Genomic DNA, 11,251 nt, shown 5'->3' with positions numbered 1-11,251 from the left:
TAGGTAAATGAATGCACCTTGAGACCATACCCTTAAGTGAAATAATTCAGACACATATTTAAATGTCACATTGTTTCTCTTGTGTGAGAAAACCAAAAGGTAAATAAGGTTCAAAATGGATGACAGATATTGGGAAATAGGTGGAAAATGTTCCAATGGGAAGGGGAACAAGGGAGGGTGAAAGGGAAAGGGAAGGGAGGGAATAGGGATTAAAAAATTTAGAAAGAATGGAAGGGAAAAAATTAAAGTTTTGTAAAGGGAAAGGGGAAGAAAAACTAAAGGGATAAAATAGAAGGGAAATGGGGAAAAAAGAATTAAGATATACTATGTACAGGTACAAATTCCCTGGGAAGAATCACTATGCATGTCAAAAGTGTACCAATAAAATTAATTTTAAAAATATAAAAAGATGGACAATTTCAGAGGAATTTTGAGTTCACAAAAAATCTGGAGAAAGAGTTCCGGGTGGGCCGGACAGTGGCTACTGCTGCTACTCCGCGACGGTCGCGCCATGGTGGATGAGGAGCTGGAGGCGCTGAGGAAGCAGAGGCCGGCCGAGCTGCAGGAGAAACACCTGATGATGCAGCACAACAGGAAGCCAAGCACAGGGAAGCGGAAATGAGAAACAGTATCTTAGCGCAAGTTCTGGATCAATCAGCCGGGGCCAGGTTAAGTAACTTAGCACTTGTAAAGCCTGAAAAAACGAAAGCAGTAGAGAATTACCTTATACAGATGGCAAAGTATGGACAGCTAAGTGGGAAGGTCTCAGAACAAGGTTTAATAGAAATCCTTGAAAAAGGAAGCCAACAAACAGAAAAGAAAACAACAGTTAAATTCAACAGAAGAAAAGTAATGGACTCTGATGAAGATGATGATTACTGAACTAAAAATGTTTAAAGACTGACACTTAATGGAACAGTTTTAGGGCAGAAGTTAAAATCTGTTTAAATGTTTACTTTGTTTTGCCTATATGCCTTTAAAAAAATAAACTTGTTAAGCAAAATAAAGTTGTTTTAGTATCACACACACACAAAAAAATCTGGAGAAAATTACAGCAGGTTTCCATATTCCCTGATTTCACATGAGTACCTTCTCCCCCACCAATAACATCTCACATGAGAGCAATTCCTTTGTTACAACTGACAAGATTACTTTGACATCATCCTCACCCAAAGTCCATAGTTTATAGAAAAGTTTACTCTGGGAGCTGTATGTTCTGTGATTTTGACATCAGGTATAATTGCACATGTCAAGGTTCACTTGGGCTGTAATAAGAAAATACAAAAAACTGGGTAGCTTATAAACAATAGAAATTTCTTTCTCACAGTTTCGGAGGCTGGGAAGTCTAAGATCAATGCATCAACAGATTCAGTATCTGTTCAGGGTCTGCTTCTTTGACCAAAGATAGTACCATTTAGTTGTGTACTCACCTAGTAGAAAGGGAAAAAGCAGTTCTCAGGGTCCTTTGTTATAAGGGCACTAATCTCATTTATGCACTCTCCCACTCTCATAATTATCTCCTAATGTCTTGCTTCTTTTTATCATTATACTGGGGATTAGGACTGAACATTTCAATTTCATGGGCACACTAACATTTAGACATAATAACATGCATCTTCCATTGTAGTATCATATAGAATATTTTCACTGACCTAAAATTCCTCCCTGTTCTACTTTTTTCTACTCTTGGCCCTGGAAATCACTCCCCCCGCCCCAGCTTTTTTTTTTTTTTTTTAACTCTCTGTGATGTTTCTTTCCTATAATATCATATAGTTCTGGGGTTTGAGGGGAGAGGGGTTGGTATCAGGGATTGAACTCAGGACCTTGTGCTTGCGAGGCAGGCAGCGGCACCACTGAGTTAATCCCCAGCCCCAGAATATCATATAGTTAAACTTATGCAATATGTAGCTTGTTCAAATTGGCTTCTTTCATTTAGCAATGAGTATTTAAGTTTCCTCCACATCTTTTCATGCCTTGATAGTAAATATACGTCTTCTTAGCTTTGAATAATACCCTATTGTCTGAATATTCCACAGGATATTTTTTCTGAAGGAAACCTTTATTGCTTCTAAGTTTCAGCAATTATGAGTAAAGATTTTTGTACAGAAAAAAATTTCAATTCCTCTGAATAAAGACCAAGAAGAGAGACTTCTGGATTGTATGGTAAGAGTACTTTTAGTTTTGTAAGAAAATTCCACACTGTCTTCCAAAGGGACTAACATTCTTCATTCCCACCAGTAATGAATGAGAGCTCCTGCTGCATCACATCCTTGATAGCATTTGGTGTTGTCAGAGTTCTGGATTTTGGCTATTAAAATAGGTCCATTAGTATCTTTGTTGTTTTAATTTGCAATTATCTGATGACATATGATGTTGAGCACCTGTTAATATGCCTTTTGTGCATTCTAACAGTTTATACCAAGATTTAACAGTGCTAATTTGGATGAGGAAATATGAATTATCTTATTTTCTCTTGTAATCTGTTTATTTTAAAATTTCATAAAAGGTAAGAAAAATGGTTTAAGGTGATATTGTTTAATAAAAACAACTCAGTCTGGTATAGCTGATGAGATACAGAGGTGCAAGTTCAGAGCTATTCCTCAAATCTGCTCATTTTTACCTGGATTTCTCAGCTTCTTCTCCACCCTTGAGCTTGTCTTGTCAGAGTCTACAAGGGCTAAAAAACCTTTTTGACCTACCATTTTACGTAACTCATCCCCAACATGAATGGTGTCTTCTCTGGGCTGGATGGACCTAGTTTCATTTTAGGAAGGCAAAGCTGATTAGAAAAATTGTTCCCCCTATTTTGTAGTCTCCTACATTTCCCCTTTCTTTTTCCAGCGCAAATTTTTTTTGGGGGGGGTAACATTTCCAATTAGCAACAAAAGTCTTAGGGAGATGATGGGAGCTGAGTCCTTAACAAATAAAATCCTCATGTCAAATCTGTAGGGTACAGCAAGGACGAGCACTGATGCCATGGCTAAACAGCTGAGGCCATGGTGGGAGGGGAGTATTAGTTCTGAGACATTTTTAATTTTTCAGCATGAATGCATCATGATAAGACTGGGGGATGGGCAGGGAATCTTTGCTTTGAAAATATACTTAAAATGCCAGTTGGTTAATATGGGCTGCTGATAAAAGCTTATCAAGTTAACAACAGGATGGATGCTCTTTGATTCCCTGGGTCTCCAGGAAGAGGGGGCCAACTTCTTTATGGTATTTCACTGTTTAACTCTAGGATAAGCCTTTTACGGGTGGCTCTCATTAAACTTTTTAGACAGAATTTATGTCCCAGTGCTTGTTCACTGGCATTCCAGCAGCTTTCTGACAATTCTTATTGTTTTATATATAAGCTAAAAAAATCACCTTAGCAAGACACAAAAAGCATCCAATGATTAAAGGCCTAGACTTCAACATTACCAGCAGCCCAGCAGTGCTTGCTGCATGAAAGAGTGCTAAACCCTAAATTACATGCCTCATCAAAAGGTCCACCTAATCTCAGGTCTTCATGAAATCACACAGCATCTGTCTTTCTAGTCAACTTTGAGGGCTGGGGGATCAGGAGCGAGCCTAGTCCTCATGGTTGAGTAGAAACATTTTCACAGGGAAGGAGAAAACTTATAGTTAGATATTCAATTTAAAGGCAAGGTAGGGCCTAAAAAAGATCAGCTCTCCTCACAAATTCTATGGAACCAACCAGATCTACATCACCAGAAAAAAAATCACACTTCTTTCTTGTCCATAATGTGCTCGGTGGTGTAGTATGAATTTCTATGTTAAGTAACCACATAAATACTTTTTTCTAATTTCAGAGATTCACTGAAAATAGTAATTGGAAATTTAAAAGGTGGCAGTAGAAAAACGTATGGGCTGTAGGGTTTATAAACCACTATTTCCATCCAAGCGGCTTTTGCTGCTCTTTAACTTTCTTAGTCTGCTTCTTCATTTGTGAAATGAGAATGTCTAGCTTGGAGAATTTGGGTAAGGAATAGAGATAATGAGGGTAGGAAACTTCGTGGCACATAGTAGTAGCACATAGCAGGCAAAAAACAAATAATGATTTAAGGTCTATTTATAGATTATTTTAATACTAATAATTAGCCAAAGTTGGAAAAAACAGAAACAGTTTTATTCATGAAACATTGATGTTTCACAATACATAAATTGTCATAAAATACTAAGAAGGTTTGTGTTACAGATACCAGCCCAATTTTACTATTCCCTCAATTTATATGTGAAATAAGGGATAAGATATGTAACAGAAAGGATGAGACAAATAAAACATTAACAAAAAGAAGAGAATAAAGAAGAATTTTATGATCTGGGAGAGAACTAGATTACTTCTTAAACCAGGCAGCTTCAGCTCACAGAGAGCAAGTGAAAGGTAAGATTAAAGAGAAGGCATGTTCGTTGGTCAATTTTGTGGCCATTACCTTGTAATCACCTTGCCATTCAGAATCAGTACTACTAGTATTTAGAAATCACCTACAGCTCTACATTTCCTCTTTTTTATATCATGTCCTCCCATGGGTACCATCAATTCTGCAAGTATTATACAGAATTTTCTATTTCAAGAAATTATTCAGAGACTCAGAAGGGTCTGCTCTTAACACTAATGTTCTCTCTTTAGCACAAAGGGTAACCTTTCCCCAACACAGACACAAAAGCCATGCTGGATGCTGATCAGTGCTTGCACATATGGACAAAACCTCAGAACATCTCATTATTCTCTGACTGTCATTTGAGTCTAAAGTCTTCCTGAGAGCAGCTCTGTTTCACTCTACAAAACTTGCTATGCTATGCCTCTGGAATTTACAATTAGAATAAAAAATTTAAGATGGAACCATTTTAGAGTAAACTCTTCTTGTAAAGAATGTGTGCTGTTTCCACTTAATGTGCCATTTGTTTGTCCCCTGCAGACAGCATGTTCTGAGAGAGAACATTTATTATTTATTGTATTTTAAAAGAAATGTTCAAATTTTGTTCTCAAAGAATATATCCAAAACTCCAAGTTCTTAATAGTTTATAGGACAAGACTGAGAAAAGTGCATGAAGAAGAATTTTCCTTGTCATTGTTTTGCTTTTATGGATGTGGATTACATATATTTAGAAAATAAGCAAGTTAAAATGTGTGTGCCCAAGAACTAATGGTTTTGCTCAGCCATTCGGCAAAGGTGTTAATGATTTATAGCACTGTTAGCATAAAGGCTTAGTTTGATCTAGTTGGCTTAGTTTGATCTGGTCTTAGTCACAGAGATCTCTAAGAATAAATTACTTAATTTTAAAAAAATTAACAAATGTTTTTGAGTGCCTACTGTCTACTAAAGATGCAGAGGTATGTCAAGTTTGCTCCATACTTCCCAGAAGCACACTCTTTACCAATAATAATAATCTCATTAAGGATAATTTTGAAAATGTCACTGGTTGTTGAACTGTCACCTCAAGCTGGGCACTTTACTGAGCCCTTTGTACACTTTCTCACGTAGGTACTTGTGATTAACATGATGATTAAGATAACTGCCAGTGTTAGTATCTCAATATTACAAAACAATTTCAAAAGTAAGTTTTAGAGAGGTTGAATAAATTTCCCAAGTGTTTTTAAATGTCAGGGTTTTTTTTATCATTCAGGTACAGTTGAAACCAACAAGTCAGGAAATGACTGCTATTGAAAAGACAGTACAGTTCACAAAGTGGAAAGAAGGGTGCACCATGCAGGACCACAAAGGGAAGCACCAGGGTCCGTCAGCAGACAAGTACCAGGAGAAACTTTACAATGATCAACAGACTTCACTGTGTTTTTCATGGAAAATAAAACAAAACAAAATAGGGGAGACAGAGTAAGCAGGGTTAGACTGACTATTTTGAAAACTTTCAATGGGCTCTAGTAAGTGTAGTTGTCTTGAGTTTTCTGGTACCTGGCCCAGAGTGAAAAGGGCAGAAAGATAATTGCCCCAAGTGTAAGAGCCTGATGGGGGTGTCAGATTTTTGCTCCCCATTGACTGGTTTGTATATGAAAGGCATACTCAAAGGAGCCTCCTTTACTGTTTGGAAGAGTTGCCTAGTCCAGGGAGAGCATTCTCTGTAGGGTCAGCAAGCCTCCAACAGTCAAAACATCAAACACTTGTGTTTACTACACAAAGTCACAGAACTAATAATTGGCAAAACCAAAATTTTGACCAAGGTTTTGTAGCAGAGCAATCCATTTCTTAATGGCTCTGCTGAATGCCTTAACATTCCTTTAACACATGTGTTTTCTGTCCAATTTTCTCCATGTAATGGGTTCCACTTTTTAATACAGGATTGTAGTTTTCCATTGATACTGTTAAACAAAATTACAGGAGGAAAGTTTTGAGGGGGGTGGGCTGAGCTCCACACTAGGTCCCAAGAGACTAGATCAAACCAAAAAGATTTGCTAATCAAACACATAATCAAGGAGACAGACTTTGTGGAGATGGGAAGGGGATCTGGGAATGGATGGAGAGAGGAGGGAGAAGTAAAAAAGATCAAGCTGCAACATGTACATGTGCAAATAACCATGATGATTATATTCACCATGTATTGCAAACATATTCTAACAAAACAATTAAAAAACAGACTTTAAAGAAGCAGATAGATCCCCAAATGAACAAGGTTTTCTGGCAAACAGGAGAGTCCATTCTCCCTGAGTCAGAGTACTGATAATAAGGAATTCCCCTTTACTTTAACCCTTAATTTTTAAAAAAGAAACCTGGCGTAAACTTATGTTTACCTAATCAGTTTTTCTATTATTCTGCTTCTCTATTCTCATGTCAAAAAAAATATATTGTTCTGCTATTGTCCAATGGGCCCTCTCATTCTCCTTTCATAAGAGAAGATTTTCTGCTTGTGAATGACAAATAAAAGCCAATTAGATCTATCACTAAGTTTAATGTAATTTTGTCTTTTGACAATAGCTACGAACACAGGCAGAATCTGGTTTTTTGGAGTTAAATTTTGCTACTTCTACTAATGTATTTTTTAAATTTGTTTGTTTGGTTTGGTTTGGTTTTACATTTGGTAAATATTTGAGGTCATGGGGTTTTAATTTTCTTATCTGTAAAAGTGTAATAATGCTTACCATGAAGAACTTTTTAAACATTAGAACACATATTACCATAGTTTTGGAGCATAGTTAATGCTTAAGAATTATCCAAGAAAGATACTTGACTGTAGAATTCTTTTTTCTTTTTCTTTTCTTTCTTTCATTCTATTTATTTATTTATTTGTTGGCGAAGTATCCTGATGTTGCCCAAGTTGTCATCAAACTCATGATCATCATATCATTCTCACTCAAGATTATAGGCCTAGGTCACTGCTTTATGGGATTATTTATGGGATTATTTATGGGATTATTATTGGCAAAGAACTATTAGCACACTGGTAACATCTTTATAATGAGGGTAATGAATAGTTAAGGTTAGAGAAAAAGTGCACAAGTGTCTCAGAATAAAGAGACGTCTCACTTCTGGAATTGCGTGGAATCACAGGAGTATAGCAATCCAGACAGAATTCTAGGAATTTTCTATAATCTAGTAAGCAATCTTAAAGAGATTAAATTCCTTTAAAAAAACAAACTCCTACTTTACCAACGAACAATATTATAATAAACTTTGTGTTCATGTCTTAATACAGTGCTCTTTCCTTGATCTATGTTATCAGGGTTGATTTTATATGTATATAAAATGACATCAATATATGAATATTACTTGAGGTATGAAAAGTGTGCTTTTCTTTGTGTAATTTTCTATACTTGCCACTTGGAGCTTGGAAATCCTAATACTAGACTCAACTCCTTTGGGTTAAGAGAGTGTCTCTTTATATTCCTTGTTTACATGTTACCAGATAATCTGTGTAGCAGCTCTATGTATATTTCAGTCACAAAAGTAAATGTAGTGGAGTCATCAACCCCATGACTACTGTGATTTATTTTGTTGCTTTATTTTGTTATACACCCACACCCCATCCATAGATCATTGCTTGTCTGACCAGTTTATCTGAGATTATAGCTGATTGAGTGGTGGTGGTGTTATTTACCATCTGCCAAGAAAGAGAAGGGATTGAAAGATTTGTATGATTAATTTCTTCCACATTATGTCAACTTAATGGTGGTAGATCAGGAAAGTTCGATGGACTGAACAGAGTGATCCATGAACAGAATCCAATTCTTGATTTCCTGACTGTGTCTGCCTGTTTTGTCTGCATTAGCCACTTGCTTTAGTTTCTTATCAGAAAGATTCATAATTGATAGGGGCTAATCCATCTTATAAGCTAATAAATCAGTTTAGGTGGTTATCTTCTTATTTCTTCCTCCTCTGTCGTCTCAATTCTTTGTACTTTATTTTCAGAATAGAGTTGTTGAGTTCATTAAGAATTTTCATAATTAAAATACAAGGTTCATTAAACCCTAAGATGCTAATTTGCCTTCATGAGGTGATAAAAAAATTATGGATTTCCTGTATCAAGAAAGGAAATGGAACCAATTGCATTTTTTCCCTGAAATAAGATAGCGAGCAATGAAGCGATAACACTAACTCTAAAATTGGTATTAGCTTTATGTACTTAATTCCAAGGAAACAAGATTTTTGTTCTTCTTAAATCCTCTTTGTTCAGTTTCTAAGCTCCTGTCATTCTGTGAGCCCATGTCTTTAGTTCTTGTCACCAAAAACTGCCTCATTTTTAGTTCTTTATTTAAAAGCTATGTGCATTGGAGGTCAGTTTCTGTGTCATCTGTCTCAGTGCCTTCTTCCCTCTACTTTGGAGTACTCCTCTCTGTGGATCATGTAAACCAGAAGGAACCATGTAAGAAAAAGTATATTTTACAGAGTGTTGGCTTTTTGAATCCTGAGAATAAAGTAATGCTTCAAATATTTGTTGATTATACTAAAGTTACTGTTAAAGACTCATTTCAGTTAATGCCAGCTGAGCACAACCACATTTAAAGAAAACAACTCTGAAAGATGAATTTACTTTCTGTGGGAACTGACGAGATACACATCTAAGCAGGAGTTGTTAGCAGCCATTTTGATGATATGACACAAGAGACTGCTGGAGAATCTAGCCAGGGTCGTCCAGTGGAGACCTCAGAATTGGCCAGCAAGATTGTATATCGATGACATTGTTTGAGTCAATTACACTTAGTCCAAAATGAGAAAGAAATGTGTTACAATAAAAAATCCTCTTAATAACTATAAGTTTGGGCACATGTATTTTTGACAGTATTTTTTTTTAATTCCTGGAGGCACAAGATAAAGCAGCACCTTTCCAAATATATGAAAAGCAAATGCTGGCTTATTGATAAGTAAGGCTCATAATGCTGAAATATGAGAAGCTTTAATCTTTTTGAGATCATGCAATATTGCTATGATTACTAGCTAGACTGGAATAAATTATTTGCAAGATTATGCTAACCTAGAAGCACTGGAAGAGCTATCTGATATTTAATTCTGCATACTGAGATTGAAAAATATGATTGTGTTTGACTCTGTGCTAAAGTATCTGTGTAATGCAATGTAGTTTATTGTTTCTACTTATAAATGCAATGAGAATATGTCCAATAAAGACAGTGCAGCATTCTGGTCCCAGAGTAAGATGTTTAAATATGACCCAAACCATAAGACTAAGCCCAGTATATTCTGATGGGTAATAGCATCGTTCTGGCTTCTTTAATTACAGTAATTATTTTAGGTTTTAGCATCAGGTAATGCAAATAATCCTTAATACTGAGGGCTTTGGAGTTCAATGAACTTGGAATATAATTCAAATCTGAAAATTGATAGGTTCATAAGTACTAGCAATCAACTTAATCATTCTGAAACATTTTAATATCTACAAAACAGATTGCTGTGAGGATTAGGGTTATGGAGTAATGGCTATCCAGCAAAATATTTGGAGCAAGGTAGATGTCCACAAATCACAACCTATAGAGATAGGTAAATCATGGCTCTGTTGGATTTTTATAGGCTGGGCTCTAAGGAAATATTTGCTAAATCCACACAGAAATCAGCAATTTTTCTTCTGTTCTATTCTAATTCTCTGAAGTTAAAACATGTTACCACTCACAGTTTTTTCCAGCTACACTTAAATAATTTTTATACCATAATCCCATGCAGAAAATTTTATAACACCCATCGTAATTCCCAAACACTTCCCCCAACCTAATCATTTTCTGATATTTTACCATGGTCTGCTCCATTTCCTTAATCATTAAGAAGCTGATTTTGTATCTTCCAGTATTGTATTTTTTTGAGTCTTTGATCCATTCCTATTCTTTACACACATTTAATTAGACATGTATAGGTGTGAAGTGTTTACTGACACACAAACGGATGGTAAGAAGGTGGCAGGCTCAGTATAGACAACACCATAAAACTGAGTTCAAGACATTGTGGCACGTATTTACTGGCAAAGAGCAAAAAGCACAACTTGTGACTAGCATGTGAAAGTTAAGGAGCTACTTGGTTTGAGAGTTATGCAAGCCCAGTGTTGAGGCTGACAGAAAATACATCCTAAACTTTTTGCCTTCCTTCTAAGTCCTGGCTCTACTATATTGTGACAATAAGTCACACTGGCTATCAGTGTATAATAACATGTAAAGCTTAGAAATAATCATAATACCTAATATATATATATATATATATAATTTTAAATTTTAAAAGTTTTTTGGCTATGTTTTAAGAAACCTAAATAATGATAAGAGGATCACTAGCACACATGAACAAAAATAAAGCAAACCAAGTGTGTCCACATCTTCCTCTTATCATTAATTCAGTGATTTGAAAAAAATGTCATTTTAATTACCATGAGCACAACTGTAAGTCCATTCAAGAGAATTAAGTACATTTGAGCATTTTAAAAATTATTTAATAGCTATAATCAGCATAAGTGAGATTGTGAAATGACATAAAAATGTAGTGTATTGGTTCTTCTGGACTTCTCCCTCAAAGAACTCATCTAACATTTATTTTCCAGTATTGTTATATGTGTCTTTTTTCATTTATTGACTTCTATTAATACGTTTGCAGTAAATAATAATTACTTTCACTGTAGGGAATTGGAATATATACATAACACATTTAAATTCTCTTCTTCCCCTCCCCATCCTCCTTTTATTTTTCAAGCATCAGATTCATTTATTTCTTATAAGACCTTAAAAGTTAATTGTCATTTAAATGATTGAAAAACAGACTAATAGGCCAGAGAAAATATAAAATACATAAGAAAATTGTACTCCCCA

General features: G+C 35.5%; 1 pseudogene; it reads left to right on the top strand.

Annotated features, from left to right (window-relative positions):
- Positions 1 to 496: 496 nt before the first annotated feature.
- LOC147829845 (programmed cell death protein 5 pseudogene) lies at positions 497 to 994 on the top strand (annotated as a pseudogene).
- Positions 995 to 11,251: the final 10,257 nt, after the last annotated feature.

This window comes from Heterocephalus glaber, unplaced genomic scaffold (assembly GCF_053883595.1).
Source record: "Heterocephalus glaber isolate CG9 unplaced genomic scaffold, H.glaber_assembly_v1.0 deba00000347, whole genome shotgun sequence".
In the NCBI taxonomy this organism is placed as follows: Eukaryota; Metazoa; Chordata; class Mammalia; order Rodentia; family Bathyergidae; genus Heterocephalus; species Heterocephalus glaber.
Note: the sequence above shows the minus strand (reverse complement) of the source record. Positions and strands in the feature narration are given on the sequence as shown.